The following is a 19,667-nucleotide window of genomic DNA, read 5'->3' as shown; positions in this document are numbered from 1 at the left end:
AAGTGATAATAGTGACAAAAAGAGCTTAAGCATCCAGGAAGCATTTATCGACTCTTATCGGTATTATCAGGGAGTGTGAAGCAACAGGATAAAACTACAGGAAGAAATAAAATGTGTAGACCTCATTTACAGAACGTTCTGCAGACAAGTCAGAGGTTAAAACCAAACAAGAGAGTTCCTGGAACATCAAAAAGTCAAAGGAATGTTTGAATAATGTGTAAGTTAATGAATATGCATGTAACCTCAGCAATGTAACAGTATATAGTGAACATGTTTTTAAGCTACCTCTGTGCTCTTTGGCTGTGTGCTAAAAGCATCCCAGTGCTGGATTATTTTGTCCTTTTATCCTTTAATAAACTTTTAAAAATTTTAAAGAATGAACTCTGTTTATCACATCAGTGAAGCTTAAGCTGATCTGCATCCAGGTGTTTTGGGACCTGCTGGGGCAGGCCATCGAGGTTAGTGTGGGGCTACTGCAGTGGAGGCCAAGTATTTCAACACAATAGCATAATCAGCAACGTTAATTTTGTGTTCTTCATGCAAGCCTCAGCCTTAAGAACTCTACCAGCCTCTAATAGGATTAATAATACGCATAGTAAGTGTTACTAGTATTAATATTTAGGTAAGAACTGTTAGTGTTAACACTGGCAGTCAGTGTGTTAGCTGGTGTTTACTGTGAAGCTCTGCTCTCCCACAGTATGACAAGGTCCTGAAGCTGTCCTCAGGTGCACAGTTAAGTGAGCACTGCTGTCCTTACCACGATCCCCCAATGGAGCCACGCTCCAGAGACAGGCAGCAGTGACTCTGCAGACGCCTTCCCAAGGTGACAGAGCTCGCCCTCCTTCCCATCTGCAGTCAGGGGATGTGAAGGCAACCATTGCTGTCCTCGGCTTCATCATCTCCAGTGCAGCCAAGCACAGTATAGACAATGAGTCTCTGTCAAGTGAGCTGCAGCAGCTGGGACTGCCCAAAGGCAGGGGAAGCCCTCAGGGTGGCACCATCAGCCAGACCTGCTGGGATGTTGCTTAGTTCCCAGCCCTGCCTTCTTCACACCCAGATGGAGGGCAGGCTGCCTGCTGTGCTGTCCTCCATCACCTCCCTTCTGTACCATCAGTCCCTGGGGGCTCCTCAGGTGCTTTGGTGAGGTTTGGCAGCTGCAGGTCTGGTGTGAGCAGAGGGATTCTTCTCTTGTCTCCCCTCATAAGCAAAGCATGCCAGCCAGCTGTGCTGTTTTACATGTCACTGACCCACAAAATTGCAGGAGACTGAGGACTCGTAACAGGTGCAAGACAGGTTCAAAAGGAACTTGGGACAAAACCTCTGCCTTTGTCAGTCCAAAGGGACAGCAGAGCTCACATCTGCTCACAATAATCCTCTGGAGAGCAGAGCAATGTTTGTATGGAAAGATGACTGGGGGTAAAATCAGTGGAAACCGAGTTACATTTGTATCCTAACAGGAGCTATAATGGGACAGAAATTTTAGGGTAAAATACAGGTGCTGTTCCCAGGATGGAGCTGGGTTGGCATGCTCCACAACGATTCCCCATACAACCATAAGGACCTGCTAAGGGGGGTGGAGTGGAATGGGGCACCACAACCAGGCTCTGCCAAAATCTTTGCAGGGGCAGCAACTCCATGTGTACTTTGAAGCTTATTAACTGCATAACAAGGGCTATTTGGCATATGTAGGAACACTTTCCAACCTAGCATCTGAAGACCAATTTAGAGGAGGCGCCTCTAAGTCGAAAGCCAGCCAGACCTTATGTTCTTAGCACCATTCATTTAGAAGAAATCCTGTTACATTTGCAAATTTAAGAGGTGACACCCCCATTCAGACCATGGCTCCTGGGTGCCAACAATAGCTCTTTTCAACAGCAAGGAAATCTGCATGCCCTAGTGTCTCAAGGTCACTTCACCTGAGAGTCCAGAGACCCTAATCCAGCCAGAGTCCTAGCTCCCAGAAAACTTCTGCTATAAGAAATCCTTCAAAGTGTGCAATTCTAGGAGTGGAAATCCTACAGGAAACACGAGGCTTCAGGCTCCAAATGGGATCTCTTTTCCACACAGTGGAAAACTCAGCAAGCCCTTCTGGCAAGACCAGTTCACAGGAGGCCTAGCTGGGTATGATAACAAGTAGACAGAGAGACATGGGAAATGGGGAATCTAGGCCCAAAGGAATGAGGAAGAGTTGATGGTATAGTTTAACCAGTAGATCGCTTGGCTTACAGAATTTCATGAAACATTAAGTACAAAAAAAGTCAAACAAGTATCAGACCTGCCTATTTTCTCACCATTGCATAAGAAAATCCTAAAAGCAGTATAAAGTCACTGCCTAAAACTGATCATAGGATGTAACAAAAAACCAATTTAGGTCATTTGCTAAACTCCAGCAGCCAAGCTGGCCCTACCAAATGTGTATGTTTATATATACAGCAAACAAAACCAAAACCCAAGTAATACCTATCAGAACTCTATTAAAGAAACCTATTGTAATTAATCCTACCTCAAATACAAACCAACCCATCCAGAAAGTTAGCTTCACTCCAAAAACAATTTACACAGAGTTAATAATACCAAGAAATAAAACAACACACCATATACCACCAATGAATATAATAGTGAAGAAAAAAACCCCACATTTTTTTCTTTTTTTTTAATTTAAACTAACTTCCTTTATTAGCTAGAACAAAAGATTATGCCAGGACTGTAACAACAACTTCTTCTCCTTCTGAAATGTCCCTTCTCATTCCCAAATTCCTTACAACTTCTGAGTTTAAATCCAAGCAAAATTTGTGCACTTGTGCGTTCGATGCTCCCGTCAGATTCTCTGTTTCCCTCCACATCTTCTTACAATTTCAGTCTTCACGCTGTCCTGCCGTCATGAGTTTGACAGAAGAATTGGCACATGTTAACAGAGGATTTCCCTCCCTCCCTCCCTCTGGTTTCCTTAGCACATATCAGTCAATCCCAAACCTGCAATGATGCACACTCACCCCAAGGCTCACAGCAAGCATGCAGCAGCTCAGGCTTACTTGGCTCCAGGGCTCTGTGCCTCAGATAGCTGAGGAAACTTCTGATGAGCCTCTGTTCCAATAAATTGGAATGCAAACTCAGCTCCATCTCAGGGTCTTGGCGGGAGGCAGGAGAACATCTGGCTGAGCCACAAAAAATCCTTTCTTGGGCGGCTGCACTCTGCTGGAAAGGGGAAGCACATGCTAGTGAACAGCCGCTCAGAAACAATTCTTTTCTAATGTTACCTGCTCTACTTGACGGCTCACTAACACAAGTCTAATTTTATCATTGCAGGGAGAATTCTGTGGGAAAATGTCTGATGAGCAGCATCAAAGGCCTTGCTCCCTGCCACACAGCCTGCAACACCCTTGGGAGAGCAGAACAGTAAAATCACCAAACTCTCCTTTCCATGGGGAAGGGTAGAAGATTACTGTGGGAGGCATATAATGCTCCTATAAATGCACAGCCATTTGCTTTCAGAAGCCCAGAGTTAAGGATCTTCTCTAGGAAGCCAGACATGACATGATATTTCTAAGATTTTCTTCCTTATTGAAGGAAATGTATGTATATACACACTCTTATAAACGTATGTATGTTTTTGGGTTTTTTTTTCTTCTGAAGTTCCCAAGCTCCCAACTTTCTTCTGAAGTTCTGAAGAATGATTTCCCATCTTGAGTAATTTAGAAGAAATGGCCCCTGTGACTCTGGACAGAAGGGCTACCTGCATTTTTGATCATGACAGCTTTTGGGTTTACCCTGGAAGCAGGAGCAGCCAGAGCTGAGGCTCTGCAGAGGCTGACCCCGGCCAGCCCCTTCCTCACTTATCTGTGTGACAATGACTTCCAGGCAGAAGGATGCAAAGCAGGTTTTTGTCTTTTCTCTTGAATGCCAATAGGTAAAATATTTAGGCTTTGAAATAACTAATTACCCTCTCTTTGAACTATCCCAAGGACACTTTTAAAGAAAAGACAGAAGACTGCTGGTACATCCATATGGGATCAGGAGCAAAGCAGCAAGGATCCGAGGCCAGCGGCGTGGCCGGGCAGTGTCACGTCCCTGCCACCCTGTGACAAGGCACACAGCTGCAGAGCCCCAGAGCCTGCAGGCCCTGCAGCTGCCACACGGATGGACCTGGTTCCCTCCCCGGGTGCCCAGAGGGAAACCTGAGGGCAGGCGTCCACCCCGAGGGTGCACCCAGAGCCCCGGGCAGGGATGGAGTCGCTGGCTGCTCTCTGGGGACGAGACCCTCCCTGCAGGTGACACTGCCTTGTCCTCTCCCTCCCTGGGGGACAGGGACCTCCAGGGTCTATGACCAGCCTCCTTCTGTCAGCATCCAGGTGCTGTGTTAGAGCCAGAGGGGTCAAGGCTTTCCAGAACCATAGGACCCTTTAGGCTGGAAAAGCCTTCTAAGGTCATCGAGCCCAGCTGCTGCCCCAGCACTGCCAAGCCCCCACCCAAATCAGGTCCCTAAACACCACATCTTGCCATGCTTTAAATGTCTCCAGCAATGGGGACTGCCCTGGGCAGCCCGCTCCTACGCCTGACCACCCTTTCAGTGAACAAACTGGTCCTCAAAGCCAATCTAAGCCTTCCCTGCTGCAACTTGAGGCCATTTCCTTTTGTCACGTCACTTCTTACCGGAGAGATCTCGGCACTTAAACCTTACCTGCCCCTTCCCTAGGAGGTCTCTGGCTTGCCTGGATGAGAGGAGAAACACTCCCACCACAGGAACGGCAGCTCAGCAGGTCCCACACCGAGGCAGGGGAGCAGCTGTCCTCACCAGAGCTCCCGTGTCAGCTCTCAGAGATCGGCTCTGCTCAGTGCTTCAGAATTGGCTGTTTGGAGGAAGGGGAAAAAACAGGTTAGCCAAGATTTTTATCCAGACTTATCTGATGTCTTTGCCTGCTTTGCCTCTTCCTGACTTCCTCCTGCTAAGAAAACAGCTGCCTTTGGACTTCTAGGGGGAACTGTCACGTAATGCTCAAAAAGAAACTACAGAAATGTGTCTCATTTTTAAAGACTCAGCAGAGAAGACAGATAACTGCAGCTTCTCCATCCCCACTGCCTGCAGAGCTGCCAGGCACCAGGCCAGCTCTGCTGCTGCTTCAAGTTGTTCCCAACTCTGCTGCAAGAACTGAAGGCTGCTTTGGCGTGCCATTGCTCCGCTTCTCCCAAAAAAGATCTTTCAGTGCTGTTACCCCTCCACGGGAAGGGCCTTTCTGTCTCACACACTCGGTGACACGAGGCTGCACGAAGCTGCAGCAGCCTCTGCTCCGGGTGGGAAGGGCTTTCTTCCTCCTCTGGCACCTGGCTGGCACAGGTTGCTCACAGATGCTGGGGCTGCCCCATCCCTGGAAGTGTTTGAGGCCCATTGGTGCTCTGGGATCAGGCTCACAGCAACCTGGTCCATGGAACCATGTCCCTGCCCACGGCAGCAGGCTTGGAATCAGGTGATCTTCAGAGCCCCTTCCAACCTGAATTATTCCATGATTCTATGAACTCAAAAAACTCGGGGAAGAAATCTGTAAAGGTCACTAAATACATAAAAGCATATCCCCACCAGCATAATTTTGAATGAAAAGTATATCTACAAACAGGGAGAAATATTCTATGTATTTGCTGCTGCTACCTTTCAGGCGTAATTTTAGCTATCGCTTCACGTTTTTAAATATTCTCTTTTGAAATAATAAGCAGTGTTCAAATTTTAGCATTTTTACACTATTGCAGAAGCAAAAATCGCTGACAGTCAGGCCGTGTCATTCTTTATGGAGCAGAGGCATCGTGACAGAATTTTTACAGGACGTCACTCCACAGAGAGCACCAAATTCCATATCAGTTGGCAGCTCTGTTCCTCCACATCAGAAAGCTAAACTAGGACAAGACAGCCTCGGGCTTCATGAAGGGCAAGGCAATAAGAGACGCGCCTTAATAATATCATTACAATTTCCACAGATCTGTCACCTGATCTGTGACAGCACAGCACCCTGGCCGAGAGGAAGGTGAGCCTGCCCAGGACAGGGGTGGAACTAGGTCGTTTTCAGGATCTCTTCCACCCCAAACCATTCTGTGGTGTGATGAAACAGGAGAGTTGTAAGGGAGAAGAAGGATGAATTCCTTTGGAAGGATAATTGTTTGCCTCTCTAGTAGCAGGTTTTGCTGGCAGGATTGTTTTGCTCTTGCACTGACTGACCTTGGCTGAAGGTGCTTCACCCTGCAGAGAGCGCTAACAGCCTGCTGCACACGCTGTTCTTGGGCAGACTGCACGGAGCTCGAGGGCAAAGAGCCCCCAGCAGTTCCGTGACAGGAGCAGATGCTCCTCCCCACGTTTGGAAATATCCATTAGGAATTTTTCCAGGGGACGGCAACAGCAGACCGGTGTGTACTGCAAGGGCAGACTCTGCAGGCTGCCTGAAACCTGGCTGGGCTCCAATCAAAGCACCTCTTCAGTCTGCTTCTCCCGCTCCTGGTATTGAGCCTAGCTGGCACCCCAGCGCACGGTTACTGGAATACAGAATAAATCAGTGCTGCAGTGAACTGCACTACAAGCTCTGCAGCTCTCGCTGTGTGTGCAGGGCTTAAAACACACCTGGTGCATTTGAAACAGATGAAAATTATGGCTCCCCCTGAATAAACATGATTTCTCTCCTAGATATCATAAATACTTATAAATAAATACTTATCATAAATACTTATACATAAATACTTATTTTGAAAAATAATACTTCAAGGGGTGATCAGAATGGGAGCACAGACAAACGCAAAGAATAAAAACTACAGCGTTTGATGCTTTATCAAATGGTGTGTCTGCCTTACCGTGTCGGGAAGCTGGACTGCTGGACCCAACTTTGCAGCACATTCTTGTCATTGCTTCTGAGCCACCTTCCGCAGCTGCTCTCGTGGCATTTGCCGTGCCGTTTGCAAATTACAATACGAGCGAACCTGGAAGACAAAGCACAAGATAAATTTACAGCTGGACAGTAAAATCTTTTTCTCCAAAATGCAATCAATGTACAGCTTTCCCCGTAAGCTGAAGTACAGGCCAAATTCATAGAATCATTTGGGTCAGAAAAGCCCTTCAGGCAGTGAAAACGAGCATTTAGGTGTGGTGTGAAGCTTGGGGAGCCCTGAAGAGGCCGTAAAAGTCAACTGATATTCTTTGGAAATTACAAATAAAAAATGGGAGGAATGAATTTACAATGAATCCAGTGCAGAAACGCCACAAGGGACAGCTTGTAGGGGAGATGCCTGAAAGCCAAAGCTGTGCTTCAGTGGCATCTGAGGTGGCAATTTTGCAGAGTGCCTGTACACAAGTTTCTTTTCACTGTGAGCAGCGGCTCAGAAGACCTGGCTGTAAAAAACACAGGTTACTGTCCCCAAGCACATGCCAGTGGTCTGGAAAAGGGTGACACTGGTTGACATGACTGTTGTGTTTGCTAAAGGGGAGAGCTCCTCAGTCCTCCTCACTTCACTGATGCTCCCAGTTGTGGTGCAGGTGAATGGCACCACTGGGCTGTGCTTCACCTCCCTGGGTATATTCTGTGCAGGGAACTGCAATGCCATTGCAACTTTTCTGCTCTCGCATCATTCTTCCAGAAAAAAACAGTACCTTGAAGGGGAAAGTGCCCTGTCCCTGTCCCACTTCCTTTGTCACTTGTGGTAACCCGCAGCACATTCCCTGCACATGTTATCTGAATGTTAACTCTGTTCACAAGTGCTGTGAATAAACCCAAATCCAACTGAGAAAGTTCCTCTTTGCTCACATTTCAATACAAGGCTGGAACTATCACCTTGCAAAGAACTTTCCTCTACCAGTGCTAGATGCAAAACTAAAAAGCCAACCTAGGAATGCCTGCCACACTCCAGCACACAAAGCTGCTGCTGTTTCTGATGCTTTTAATGGCTTAGGCTGAGGGCTTTTCTGTTCTTCCTTTGCTCTGCTAATGGGAAGGACTTTGAGACCTCTTTGAACTAGCTACAGATACGGAAGATTGAGTAAACAAGTATTCTTCAGCCCATTTCTCTTAAGAGTTTGTCCTGACAGATATCTTCTCCCTCCTGAGGGTTAGATTATAGCTTGTTTTTCCCTTTTTTCCCCCTTTAGCCCCTGAAGCATTTCGCACCCTGCTGGGCAAATGCCCAGAAGTAATCAGACTGCCTGAACACGGGAAACGCAGACAAAAGAAAAGGCTGGAAGTTACTGTTCTTCTCCCAGCTGGCACTGCCAACTCCTGAGGGCTCAGCCACGACAGCCCACGTTTCTGAGAGTACCTGTACGCTCTGGGTGTGTGCAGCCCTTGGGTCCTGCGGCAGCCTGGAGCTGCAGGCTCGCATATCCACCCCGAGCTCCTGGAACCTCCAGGACAAAGCCACCTCTCCCTGCTGCTCCCGTGTTGCTCTGCCTGTGGAGCAGGGAGGGAAGGCACACAGGTTAGCACAGTGGCAGTGCACGAGCTGCCAGGCGTCACCCATCTGACCTGCACCAAAGAGAAAAATCTTAATTTTCAAAACTTCCCATCATGCCACACAAAACACTGAAGCCTTCCAAATCTGGAAGGGATAGCCTGGCATGATGCCCCCCCAGGTCATATCTTACATAAAGAGTTCTTTTTCTCCTGCACAAGGCTCTATATCCTACTTTGACAGATATACAAATATCTATAGAAACTACAGACATTCAATAAGCGATCTTAAATCATAACAGCCAGGCCTCTGTATGGCCGCGCTTAACTCCTGCTGAGCTCAGGCCATCTCCCCATTCCTCAGGCATCAGAAAGCACTGAAACTCCCGTGTTTTCCTGGGGGCTGCCTGCTTGCAGCTGCCCTCCTCTCACCAACGGGGCCACCTGCCAGGCTCCCCGGTGCACAGGGCACAGCAGCCTCCAAGGGGAGTATTCGTCTGTTTGAGAGGTGATTAAAAGCCTGGGGAAAAAAAAAGCTCAGCGATACTGTGGCTCTGAAGGTGCAAGAATCATTACCCTGGAGATGTGCAGGTCACCTGGTTCATGCTGGGCATGCTCTCTGCTCACTTCACCTGAGCGTTCAGCTGGAGAGATCCATTTCCACGCGCTGGGCTGGGTCCATCTCCTTCCCTGCTGTGAGAAGGTGTTCGGGGGGATGCCACTGCCTGCTCAGCAGAGGCTCCACACACTCTGCCAGCAGCAGGGGCAGCCTTTGAGGCCACACCAGCCTGGCGGAGAGTCACTGAGCCATTATGACAGCCACTGATGAATCCTCAACCTGAACCCCAAATTTCACCAGAGCAGTTCTTCCCCAATTTGCTGCTAACAGCTGTACACTGCAGCTCCTCTGCTGTTTCCCAGCTACAGATGCGTGCCAGCACAGGAATATCAGTGTATTTTTTTCCTCCACATCTGTCTGATAACGTTGGCTGTAACGCTGGCATTGTCACGACTATTAAGTCATCCATGCTAAAATGAAATAAACCCCCCACTTTGAAGCACTGAATTCTCTACCAAAGCAAGTGTCTTACTGCTGTCTGCTTGGCCATACTGGGCAGCTTATTTTCATTCGGACAAATGAAATGAGCTTTTCCAGTACAAAACCCCTCTCCAGCAGCACAGGACGTACCACGACCAAGAGAAGCGCCCCCGCCAATGCCCGTCACCGGCCCCCCAGAACCCGCCCGCCCGCGGCGCCGCTGAGCCCACAGCCCCTGGGCTCGGCACTGCGTACCTCACGGACAATCCCGCCGCTGCGGCCTCGGGGTGCCCAACAGCCGGTCCGGGGCACGGGCCGCGCGGCTCCTTTCTCCCGCCCTTGGTGCCGCCATCTCGGGACGCCCGAGCGCGTCCCGGCCGAGCCGCTGCCAAGGTCGCGATCGCGCCTGCGCCGCGGCAGAGACGCGTAATGGCCGCCGCCCCTCGGCTGCCTGTGCGGGGGGGCTGCGCTGCTGCGGCGCTCTGGGGCGGGCGGGGAAGGCGGGCAGAAGACCAGCTGCGATGCCCTCAAAAATCCTCTAAAATAAATGCCAAACACCTGCCTCTTACCCTACAAGAACCAAAGAAGCCCCCTTCCTTTAAAACCATCTTGAAATATATTTTATATTTCTATTTTTTATATTTACATCCACATGCATATTTATACCGGACACTGATGTGTTAAGTAATTGATATAGTACATTACGTCTATTCCTATTATTGATATTTATTTATCTGTTGTGTTTTCATATATATCTTTATATATTGATTGCATATTTCTATACTTAGATTAATATTTCTATACCAGTTCCATTATTCCAAATAAAAACCCCATCAGTAAACAAATGAACATAAAAAAGCCCTTTCTTTTAGGCGACATTGAAATAGTATAATTTATACTTTGTATAATTATATTCAGATTAATATTTATTGTCTCTTTTGACGCAATAATGATAATATATAATATAAATAAAATTCCAGAAGTTTATTTAAATGCTTATTTAAATTCCTTGTCATATCTACTCCTACAACAAATTTTTTCCTCTATTTTTAAATTTTACATATCTAGATGTATTTATGACATATTACTATACTTAGATTACCACCTTTATATTGTTTGTATTTGTAATTTTTAAAGTCAAAACCCTGCCTATTGGCAAATAAAAAACCCGCTTTATTTAACTGTTTTTAAAAATATATATATATTTATAATTTTGATATGTATGTTTATCATTTGTTAAATATTATAACATATTGATGTACTGTATTTAGAAATACTTTATACATATTTCCTATATTATGTTATAATACTTTATATACAGTATTACTTGCATTATGTATTATATCAATTTTTATTTTTCCATATTTATGAATATTTTCTATTTCTAGATATGTCTGCATATATTTGTCATACATTTCTATATTTATTTTTTGATTGGGGTTTCTATTTCTAATATCTATTTTTACACATCTATAAACATATATAATATCCTGTATTAAAATTATATCTTATTGTAATATATAGTGATATATGTTACATGGATTTTTATTAACATATTCGATTTGATTTACATTTTAGGATTTTTATTCTCACTTCAATACATATATTTGTTTTGTTTAATTAGCGTTACACTTAAATTTTACATTTAAAATCCAATTCCTAAATAAAATGACAAACAGCATTGAATTCCCACCAATATCTTCCAAAAACATCAAGATACCTCCAACAGCCAAGCAACAGCCAGCGAAAAAAACACACAACGCTCTTTTCGATAACAATTCTCATCAGGTCAGAAAAATGGAACAAAAATAAAAGGAAACCCTATTGAAACACACACAGCAAATCACAGAAACTACTGAAAAAAATGAAACCAGCCTAATAAACTCCAAACAGTGCCACTGATCCTGAATGTTACTAAAAAAAATAAACAAAATTCTACCTCTACACTAACTCAAAGAATAAACAATTCTTTGTTTAAAAATAACTTTAAAAACCGAACTAATTAACGAAATGGGGAAAAAAAAATTTCAACCCCTAAAAACCAAGAAAACAACTACCCAAATAAATACTTAAAAAGACCCACCATGTAAATACCCATATTCCCAAAACTAAATCTGAAAAACAACAACCAAATACATCAAAGGACACACATACAAAAAAAAAAAGCCCCAAAACCAAATAAACTTAAATTTACAACAAAAAAATTATTCCCAACTGAATAAACCCATAGTGCCTCAAGCTATCAAAATAAAAATACCACCTAGAAACAAACACAAAGACTAAAGACAAACGTAACCATAAACAATGTTCCCCAAATTACCCGTAACCATAAAACATACACTACAACCAAACAAACCAAATAAATAAAAGCTCTGGAAAACGATAAACTCACATGCAATTATCGAGATTAAAAACCCGCTGCTATGAACGACACGACGCTACCTCAAGCTCTCCAAAACAAACACTACACACTCACGCTAATAAAAGCCACCGCAACAGAATTAAAATGCGAACCGCTGCTTCACGCTACAACCCGTAAAAACCATTGCGCGCCCTTCTAAACATAATACCCCGGAAAAAAAATATATATCCGACTACAAAACTCAATCCGAAACGAACCTTTATCATCCCTACCGGCACCGAGAACCGTACCACTCAGGAAGAACACCATATCCCTTAGCGTACACCCGCTGCAAACCGAACACAGCGATGCAATCAACGCCTCCAAAGCGCCTCCGAACCACGGCACCGCCGAACTTTGAGCGGCCGAACCCCGCGCTCGCTGCCGGCACGGGACGGAGCGCGGCTCCCGGCAGGAAAGCGGCTCCTGCGGCGGCTGCTCCGGCACGCGGGGCCGGCGCCGCCCCGGGGAGCCCCGCCCGCTGCCCCTGCCCGGCGGGGCCGGCACCGGGCCCGGGGCTACCGGCGGCACCCGAGCCCCGCGCCCGGAGCGGACGGAGCGGCCGGCACCGCCCGGGCCGGCGCAGCAGCGCCCGCGCCGCCTCTGCCGCCCTTGGCCGGCCCGGCCCGGCTCCGCTCGGCTCCGCACGGCTCGCACCGGCGCGGCTCCGCCCCTGCCGCCCTTGGCCGGCCCGGCCGCGCCGAATCCCCCATGCACCCCGGCAGCTGCCCGGGCCGTGCCAGCAGCGCTCCCGAGCGGGAACGTTCCGGGCCGGGCCGCGGGCACGAGGAGCGCCCTCCAATGCAGCGGCACAGCCCCATTGCAGCCCTGCAAAGGCTGCCGGAGCTGCGGCTTCCCGCAAGCCAACCCCGAAACTGACGCCGCAGGCGGGCTCACCTCACTTCAACAAGGGCAAAGAAATGCGTTCTCCCCTAAAATTTCACCCCCTACGACAGCAGAAAAGAAGGGGCGCTCCCCAAATGAAAGCCTTCGACTGATGGGAAAGGGGGCTTTCGACTTCCATTCAAACCCTTGAAAAGGAAGGACACCAGGGCTGCCCCCTCCATTTAAACCCGAGGGTGATGAAAATGGGGTGGCTGCCTTCAAATCAAACCCATAATACCACAAGAATACTTTTCCCATTCCCCTTAGAATAGAACGCAGGGATTCCCTGTGACATCCGGGATACTTCTAACAGCCTGGAAAAGGCAGCTTTTCCTGCAATCAACACCCTTAAAACCACAAGTCAAGAGGGATCCCCTCAGGTCAAACGCAGACAATAAAAGAAGAGGAGCTGCTTCCTTCTCCTTAATCCCTTTTGTCCTCACAAGCTCCATTTTTGTTCCTGGGGAACCGGGGAGGGACTGGCAAGATGAAATTGCAAAGGGGAAGGACAAAAGTCCCCGCTCCAAACCCACACAGGCTCACCTGTTCGGCTGCTGCTCCCCGGCACAAAGATTCGTCCCTCGGCACCTCCTTTAAGCGATGCTCCACGTATCCAAGCGCGGCTCCAGGTGTCCCCCCGACCCTGTGAGAAGCTCTCGCAGTCCGTCCATGAGACAGCGCCGGGAGCGCCCCATAAACCCCTCCACTCAGCAGCTCCATGCAAAAGGGAGCTGAGGCAAAGCCTCCCCCTAAAACAGCCTCGCCCCGGCAGGAGCCGGCCCCTCATCATCCTCACACTCACACCTGGGCTGCTCCGAGCCCCCATCTTCCTAACAGCTCATACCTGGGCTGCTCCGAGCCCCCATCATATATTTTTCATATTTATATTCGCATTTATATTTAGAATTTATATTACTGTATAATAAAAATTATATTATATATTGCATCTCTTCATGTTACTTACATAGATTTCTATTTCTATTTCGATTCATAGTTTGGTATTATATCTTTATATCTCTATATATTTATTATATATTTCTGTATGTCGATTTACATTTCTATAGTACTTATATTATTTAAAATAAAACCCCTGCCTCTAACGAAATAAAAAGCAAAGACACCCCTTTATTTAAAACACATTTAAAATTTTAAAAATAAATTTGTTTGTCGTAATTCTATTCACATCTATATTTGTAATTTTCATTTGTTGTATTTATAGATATTATATATATTGCAGAGTATACCTTTTTATATAATAATAGATATATTCTTTTGACACAATAGATTTCTTTTACTGATATTTATATGTATTAAATATTTATTGATATCGACATATATATGGTATATTTGGATTTCTAGTTTTATATTTTTTATGAAATCTCCAGCCTATACCCCAATAAAAGCCAAGCAATCCCCAATTTATTTAAACTATATTTAAATATAAATCCTGTCACGGCTGCATTGCACAGCACTGCCCCAAGTTAATCTGACACTTGCTCATCTCCTGGACCTGAAACTGAACCCGCTCACCTTGATCGCACCTGGCAGAACCATTTTCGTACCTTTTTCTGGCATGTCTTGTTTTTGTTTTGTTTTTTTTTGTCTTGAGTTTTTGTGGCCTTTATTGCCTCTCTTTCTTGCCTTGTTTCTTGGGGCTTTTACTCCCTTTTTCCTTGATTTTTTTCTGGCACTTCTTGGGGTTTTTTCTTCGTTTCTTCTTGCCCATTTTTGTGTTTTTTCTGGTTTTTCCTTGCCCCCTTGGGGTTTTTTTTTTTTCTGTTTTTTTTTTTTTTCTGGGTTTTTCTTTGCCTTTTTTTTTTTCCCCTGGATTTTTCTTCCCCATCTTGGTTTTTTGTTGCGATTTTATTTCTTGCCCATCTTGGGGTTTTTCCCTGGTCTGTTTTCAGGGATTTTTCTTGCCCATCTTGGGTTCTTTTCTGTTTTGTTTTTTTTTCCTGGGTTTTCCTTGGGGGATTTTCCGTTTTTTTTTTTTTTTTTCTGGGATTTTTCTCGCCCATCTTGGGGTTCTATTCTGGGCTTTTTCCTACCCATCCTGGGATTTTCTTCTGCGTTTTTTTCTTGCCCATCTTGTTGTTGTTGTTGTTTGGGTTTTTTTGTTTGTTTGGTTTTGGGTTTGGGTTTTTTTTTCTTGTTTTTTTTTTTTTCTGTGGTATTTCTGGGATTTTTCTTGCCCATCTTGGGGTTTTTTTCGGGGGAGGGCGGTTTTCTCGCCCGTCTCGAGGTTTTTTTCTGTGGGTTTGGTTTTTGTTGGTTTTTTTTTCTTTTCTTTTTCTTTTTTTCCCCCCTAGGTTACTCCTTGCCCTCCTGGTTTTTGGGTTTTTTTGTCTGTCTTCCTTCCTTCCTTCCTGTCCTTCCTTCTTTCTTCCTTTCATTTCCTTTCCTTATTTTCTTTTTTTCTTCCTTTCTTTCTTTCTTTCCCTGTATTTCTGATCTTGGTTTTCCTTTCTAGCTTTAGAATAAAAAAGCAGCAGTAGTAACTTTCAGGCTACCTGGGATTAAAAAAATCTCCAAAACGAAAATGATTTAAAGAAAACTATTTATTCCCTGGAAGCCTGAAATTTTCTACTGCTGCACGTGACATAGAGCTTTTATTCCTTCTTATAGATAGTTGATATTCTATACTTACTTTATACAGCGCTCCCTGCCATCTACACTGGCGCACTGCAGGCACAGCGCCACCTGCCGTCTGCAGAGGCGCACTGCAGGCACAGCACTGTGGCATCGTTCGGTTCTGTTTAATGAAACTCGGCTTGGTTCAGGTCTTGGTCTAAACTCGTTTAAGTTCGGCTCTTCGGCCGAACTCGGCACAGTTCGGCTAAACTCGGTCATATTCGGCACATTGTCTAAATGCGGCTCAAGTAGGCTACACTCAGCTATCGGTTCCAGTCGGCTATCATCGGCTCTTCGGTGAAACTCGGCTGTTTTCTGCCACACTCGGCTCCTCGGCTCTCTGGAACAATTCGGACAGTCGCGCTTTACGGCACCTTTTACGACAGTCGCGCTTTACGGCACCTTTTACGACAGTCGTGCTTTACGGCCGTATTTACGACAGTCGCGCTTTACGACACCTTTTACGACAGTCGCGCTTTACGGCAATCTTTACGACAGTCGCGCTTTACGGCACCTTTTACGACAGTCGCGCTTTACGGCCGTATTTACCACAGTCGCGCTTTACGGCACCTTTTACGACAGTCGCGCTTTACGGCAGTCGCGCTTTACGGCACCTTTTACGACAGTCGCGCTTTACGGCCGTATTTACGACAGTCGCGCTTTACGGCAGTCGCGCTTTACGGCACCTTTTACGACAGTCGCGCTTTACGGCAATATTTACGACAGTCGGGCTTTACGACACCTTTTACGACAGTCGCGCTTTACGACACCTTTTACGACAGTCGCGCTTTACGGCAATATTTACGACAGTCGGGCTTTACGACACCTTTTACGACAGTCGCGCTTTACGGCCGTAATTGCGACAGTCGCGCTTTACGGCCGTATTTACGACAGTCGCGCTTTACGGCACCTTTTACGACAGTCGCGCTTTACGACACCTTTTACGGCAGTCGCGCTTTAGGCACCTTTTACGACAGTCGCGCTTTACGGCGCCTTTTAGGACAGTCAGCATTATCTCAGCAAACACTCAGCACCCGCTCAGCACCATCTCACCACCAATCAGTACCCAATCAGCACCATCTCAGCACCCACTCAGGGCCATCTTAACAACCAATCAGCACCATCTCAGGACCTTCGCACCACCCACTCAGCAGCATCTCAGAACCATCTCAGCAACCAATCAGCACCCAGTCAGCACCATCTCACCACATATCAGCACCGACTCAGCACCATCTCAGCAGCCATTCAGAACCATCTCAGAAACCAAGCAGCAACAAATCAGCAGCATCTCAGCAGCGAATCAGCACCCACTCAGCACCATAACAGCAACAAATCAGCAACCAATCAGCACCATCTCAGCCCCCACTCAGGGCCATCTTAGCAACCAATCAGCACCATCTCAGGACTTTTGCACCACCCACTCAGCACCATCTCAGCAACCAATCAGCACCCAATCAGGACCATCTCAGCAACCAATCAGCACCCATTCAGCACCATCTCAGCACCCACTCAGGGCCATCTTAGCAACCAATCTGCACCATCTCAAGACCTTCGCACCACCCACTCAGCACCATCTCAGCACCATCTAAGAAACCAATCAGCACCATCTCAGCAAGCAAACAGCACCCATTCAGCACCATCTCAGCACCCACTCAGGGCCATCTTAGCAAGCAATCAGCACCATCTCAGGACGTTCGCACCACCCACTCAGCACCATCTCAGCAACCATCTCTGCACCCAATCAGCACCATCTCAGCAACGAATCCGCACCGACTCAGGACAATCTCAGAAACCAATCAGCACCATCTCAGGACCTTCGCACCACCCACTCAGCACCATCTCAGCAACGAATCAGCACCCCCTCAGGACCACTGCAGCAACCAATCACTACCATTTCAGCACCCACTCAGGGCCATCTTAGCAACCAATCAGCACCCACTCATAACAATCTCAGCAACCAATCACAAGCCCCTCAGCACCATCTGAGCAACCAATCAGCACCCACTCATAACAATCTCAGCAACCAATCAGGAACCACTCATAACAATCTCAGCAACCAATCAGTACCCAATCAGTACCATCACAGCAGCCACTCAGCACCATCTGAGGACCATCTCTGGACCCACTCAGCACCATCTCAGCAACCAATCAGCAACCAATCAGGACCATCTCAGCAACCAATCAGCACCCATTCAGCACCATCTCAGCACCCACTCAGGGCTATCTTAGCAACCAATCAGCACCATCTCAGCAACCAATCAGCACCATACCAGCAACCAATCAGGACCATCTCAGCAAACAATCATCACCGACTCAGCACCATCTCAGCAACCAATCAGCACCCGCTCAGCACCAACTGAGAAACCAATAGGACCCACTCATAACAATCTCAGCAACCAATCAGCACCCAATCAGGACCATCTCAGCACACACTCAGCACCATCTCAGCAACCAATCAGCAACCAATCAGGACCATCTCAGCAACCAATCAGCACCCACTCATAACAATCTCAGCAACCAATCAGGACCCACTCATAACAATCTCAGCAACCAATCAGCACCCAATCAGTACCATCACAGCATCCACTCAGCACCATCTGAGGACCATCTCTGGACCCACTCAGCACCATCTCAGCAACCAATCAGCACCCAATCAGGACCATCTCAGCAACCAATCAGGACCATCTCAGCAACCAATCAGCACCCATTCAGCACCATCTCAGCACCCACTCAGGGCTATCTTAGCAACCAATCTGCACCATCTCAGGACCTTGGCACCACCCACTCAGCACCATCTCAGCACCATCTCAGCACCCATTCAGCACCATCTCAGCACCCACTCAGGGCCATCTTAGCAAGCAATCAGCACCATCTCAGGACTTTCGCACCACCCACTCAGCACCATCTCAGCAACCAATCAGCACACGCTCAGCACCATCTCAGCACCCGCTCAGCACCATATCAGCAACCATCTCTGCACCCAATCAGCACCATCTCAGCAACGAATCCGCACCGACTCAGGACAATCTCAGAAACCAATCAGCACCATCTCAGGACCTTCGCACCACCCACTCAGCACCATCTCAGCAACCAATCAGCACCCCCTCAGGACCATCGCAGCATCCACTCAGCACCATCTCAGCAACCAATCAGCACCCACTCAGGACCACTGCAGCAACCAATCTCTACCATCTCAGCACCCACTCAGGGCCATCTTAGCAACCAATCTGCACCATCTCAGGACCTTCGCACCATCCACTCAGCACCATCTCAGCACCATCTAAGCAACCAATCAGCACCCACTCAGCACCATATCAGCACCATCTCAGCAACCAATCAGCACCCACTCAGCACCATCTCACCACTAATCAGCAACATCTCAGCACCATCACACCACCATTTCAGCACCCACTCAGCACCATTTCAGCAACCAATCAGCACCCACTCATGACAATCTTAGCAACCAATCACCACCATCTCAGGACCATTTCAGCAACCAAGCAGCACCCGCTCAGGACCATCACAGCAACCAATCAGCACCCAGTCAGCACCATCTCAGGACCATCGCAGCATCCACTCAGCACTATCTCAGCACCGACTCAGGAGCATCTCAGCGCCATCTCATGACCCACTCAGCACCATCTCAGCAACCAATCAGCACCATACCAGCAACCAATCAGGACCATCTCAGCAAACAATCATCACCGACTCAGCACCATCTCAGCAACCAATCAGCACCCGCTCAGCACCAACTGAGAAACCAATCAGGACCCACTCATAACAATCTCAGCAACCAATCAGCACCCAATCAGGACCATCTCAGCACCCACTCAGCACCATCTCAGCAACCAATCAGCAACCAATCAGGACCATCTCAGCAACCAATCAGCACCCACTCATAACAATCTCAGCAACCAATCAGGACCCACTCATAACAATCTCAGCAACCAATCAGCACCCAATCAGTACCATCACAGCATCCACTCAGCACCATTTGAGGATCATCTCTAGACCCACTCAGCACCATCTCAGCAACCAATCAGCACCCAATCAGGACCATCTCAGAAACCAATCAGCACCATCTCAGGACCTTCGCACCACCCACTCAGCACCATCTCAGCACCATCACAGCAACCATCTCAGCAACCATTCACCACCCTCTCAGCACCACCTCAGGAACCACTCAGCACCATCTCAGCACCATCTCAGCACCCACTCAGGGCCATCTTAGCAACCAATCTGCACCATCTCAGGACCTTCGCACCACCCACTCAGCACCATCTCAGCAACCAATCAGCAC

The 19,667-nt window shown here is 47.2% G+C and overlaps 1 long non-coding RNA gene across 14 annotated transcripts; it reads right to left on the bottom strand.

Moving 5' to 3' along the window:
• Nucleotides 1-329: 329 nt before the first annotated feature.
• LOC134422719 (uncharacterized) lies at nt 330-14,281 on the bottom strand. Of its 14 annotated transcripts, XR_010028890.1 has the most exons (8): nt 14,267-14,281; nt 13,280-13,379; nt 8,988-9,104; nt 8,281-8,411; nt 6,826-6,951; nt 4,679-4,847; nt 3,033-3,195; nt 330-2,872 (listed from the first exon to the last, which is right to left on the bottom strand). It is a non-coding gene; the product is annotated as an uncharacterized LOC134422719 (long non-coding RNA). The 14 variants fall into 14 exon arrangements; XR_010028888.1 differs by lacking the exons at nt 13,280-13,379; nt 14,267-14,281 and adding an exon at nt 12,070-12,262; XR_010028889.1 differs by lacking the exons at nt 13,280-13,379; nt 14,267-14,281 and adding an exon at nt 12,070-12,261 and having other exon boundaries at nt 8,988-9,101.
• Between the last annotated feature and the right edge of the window lie 5,386 nt (nt 14,282-19,667).

Source organism: Melospiza melodia, chromosome 10, assembly GCF_035770615.1.
Source record: "Melospiza melodia melodia isolate bMelMel2 chromosome 10, bMelMel2.pri, whole genome shotgun sequence".
In the NCBI taxonomy this organism is placed as follows: Eukaryota; Metazoa; Chordata; class Aves; order Passeriformes; family Passerellidae; genus Melospiza; species Melospiza melodia.
This window is presented reverse-complemented; position numbering and strand designations above follow the sequence as displayed.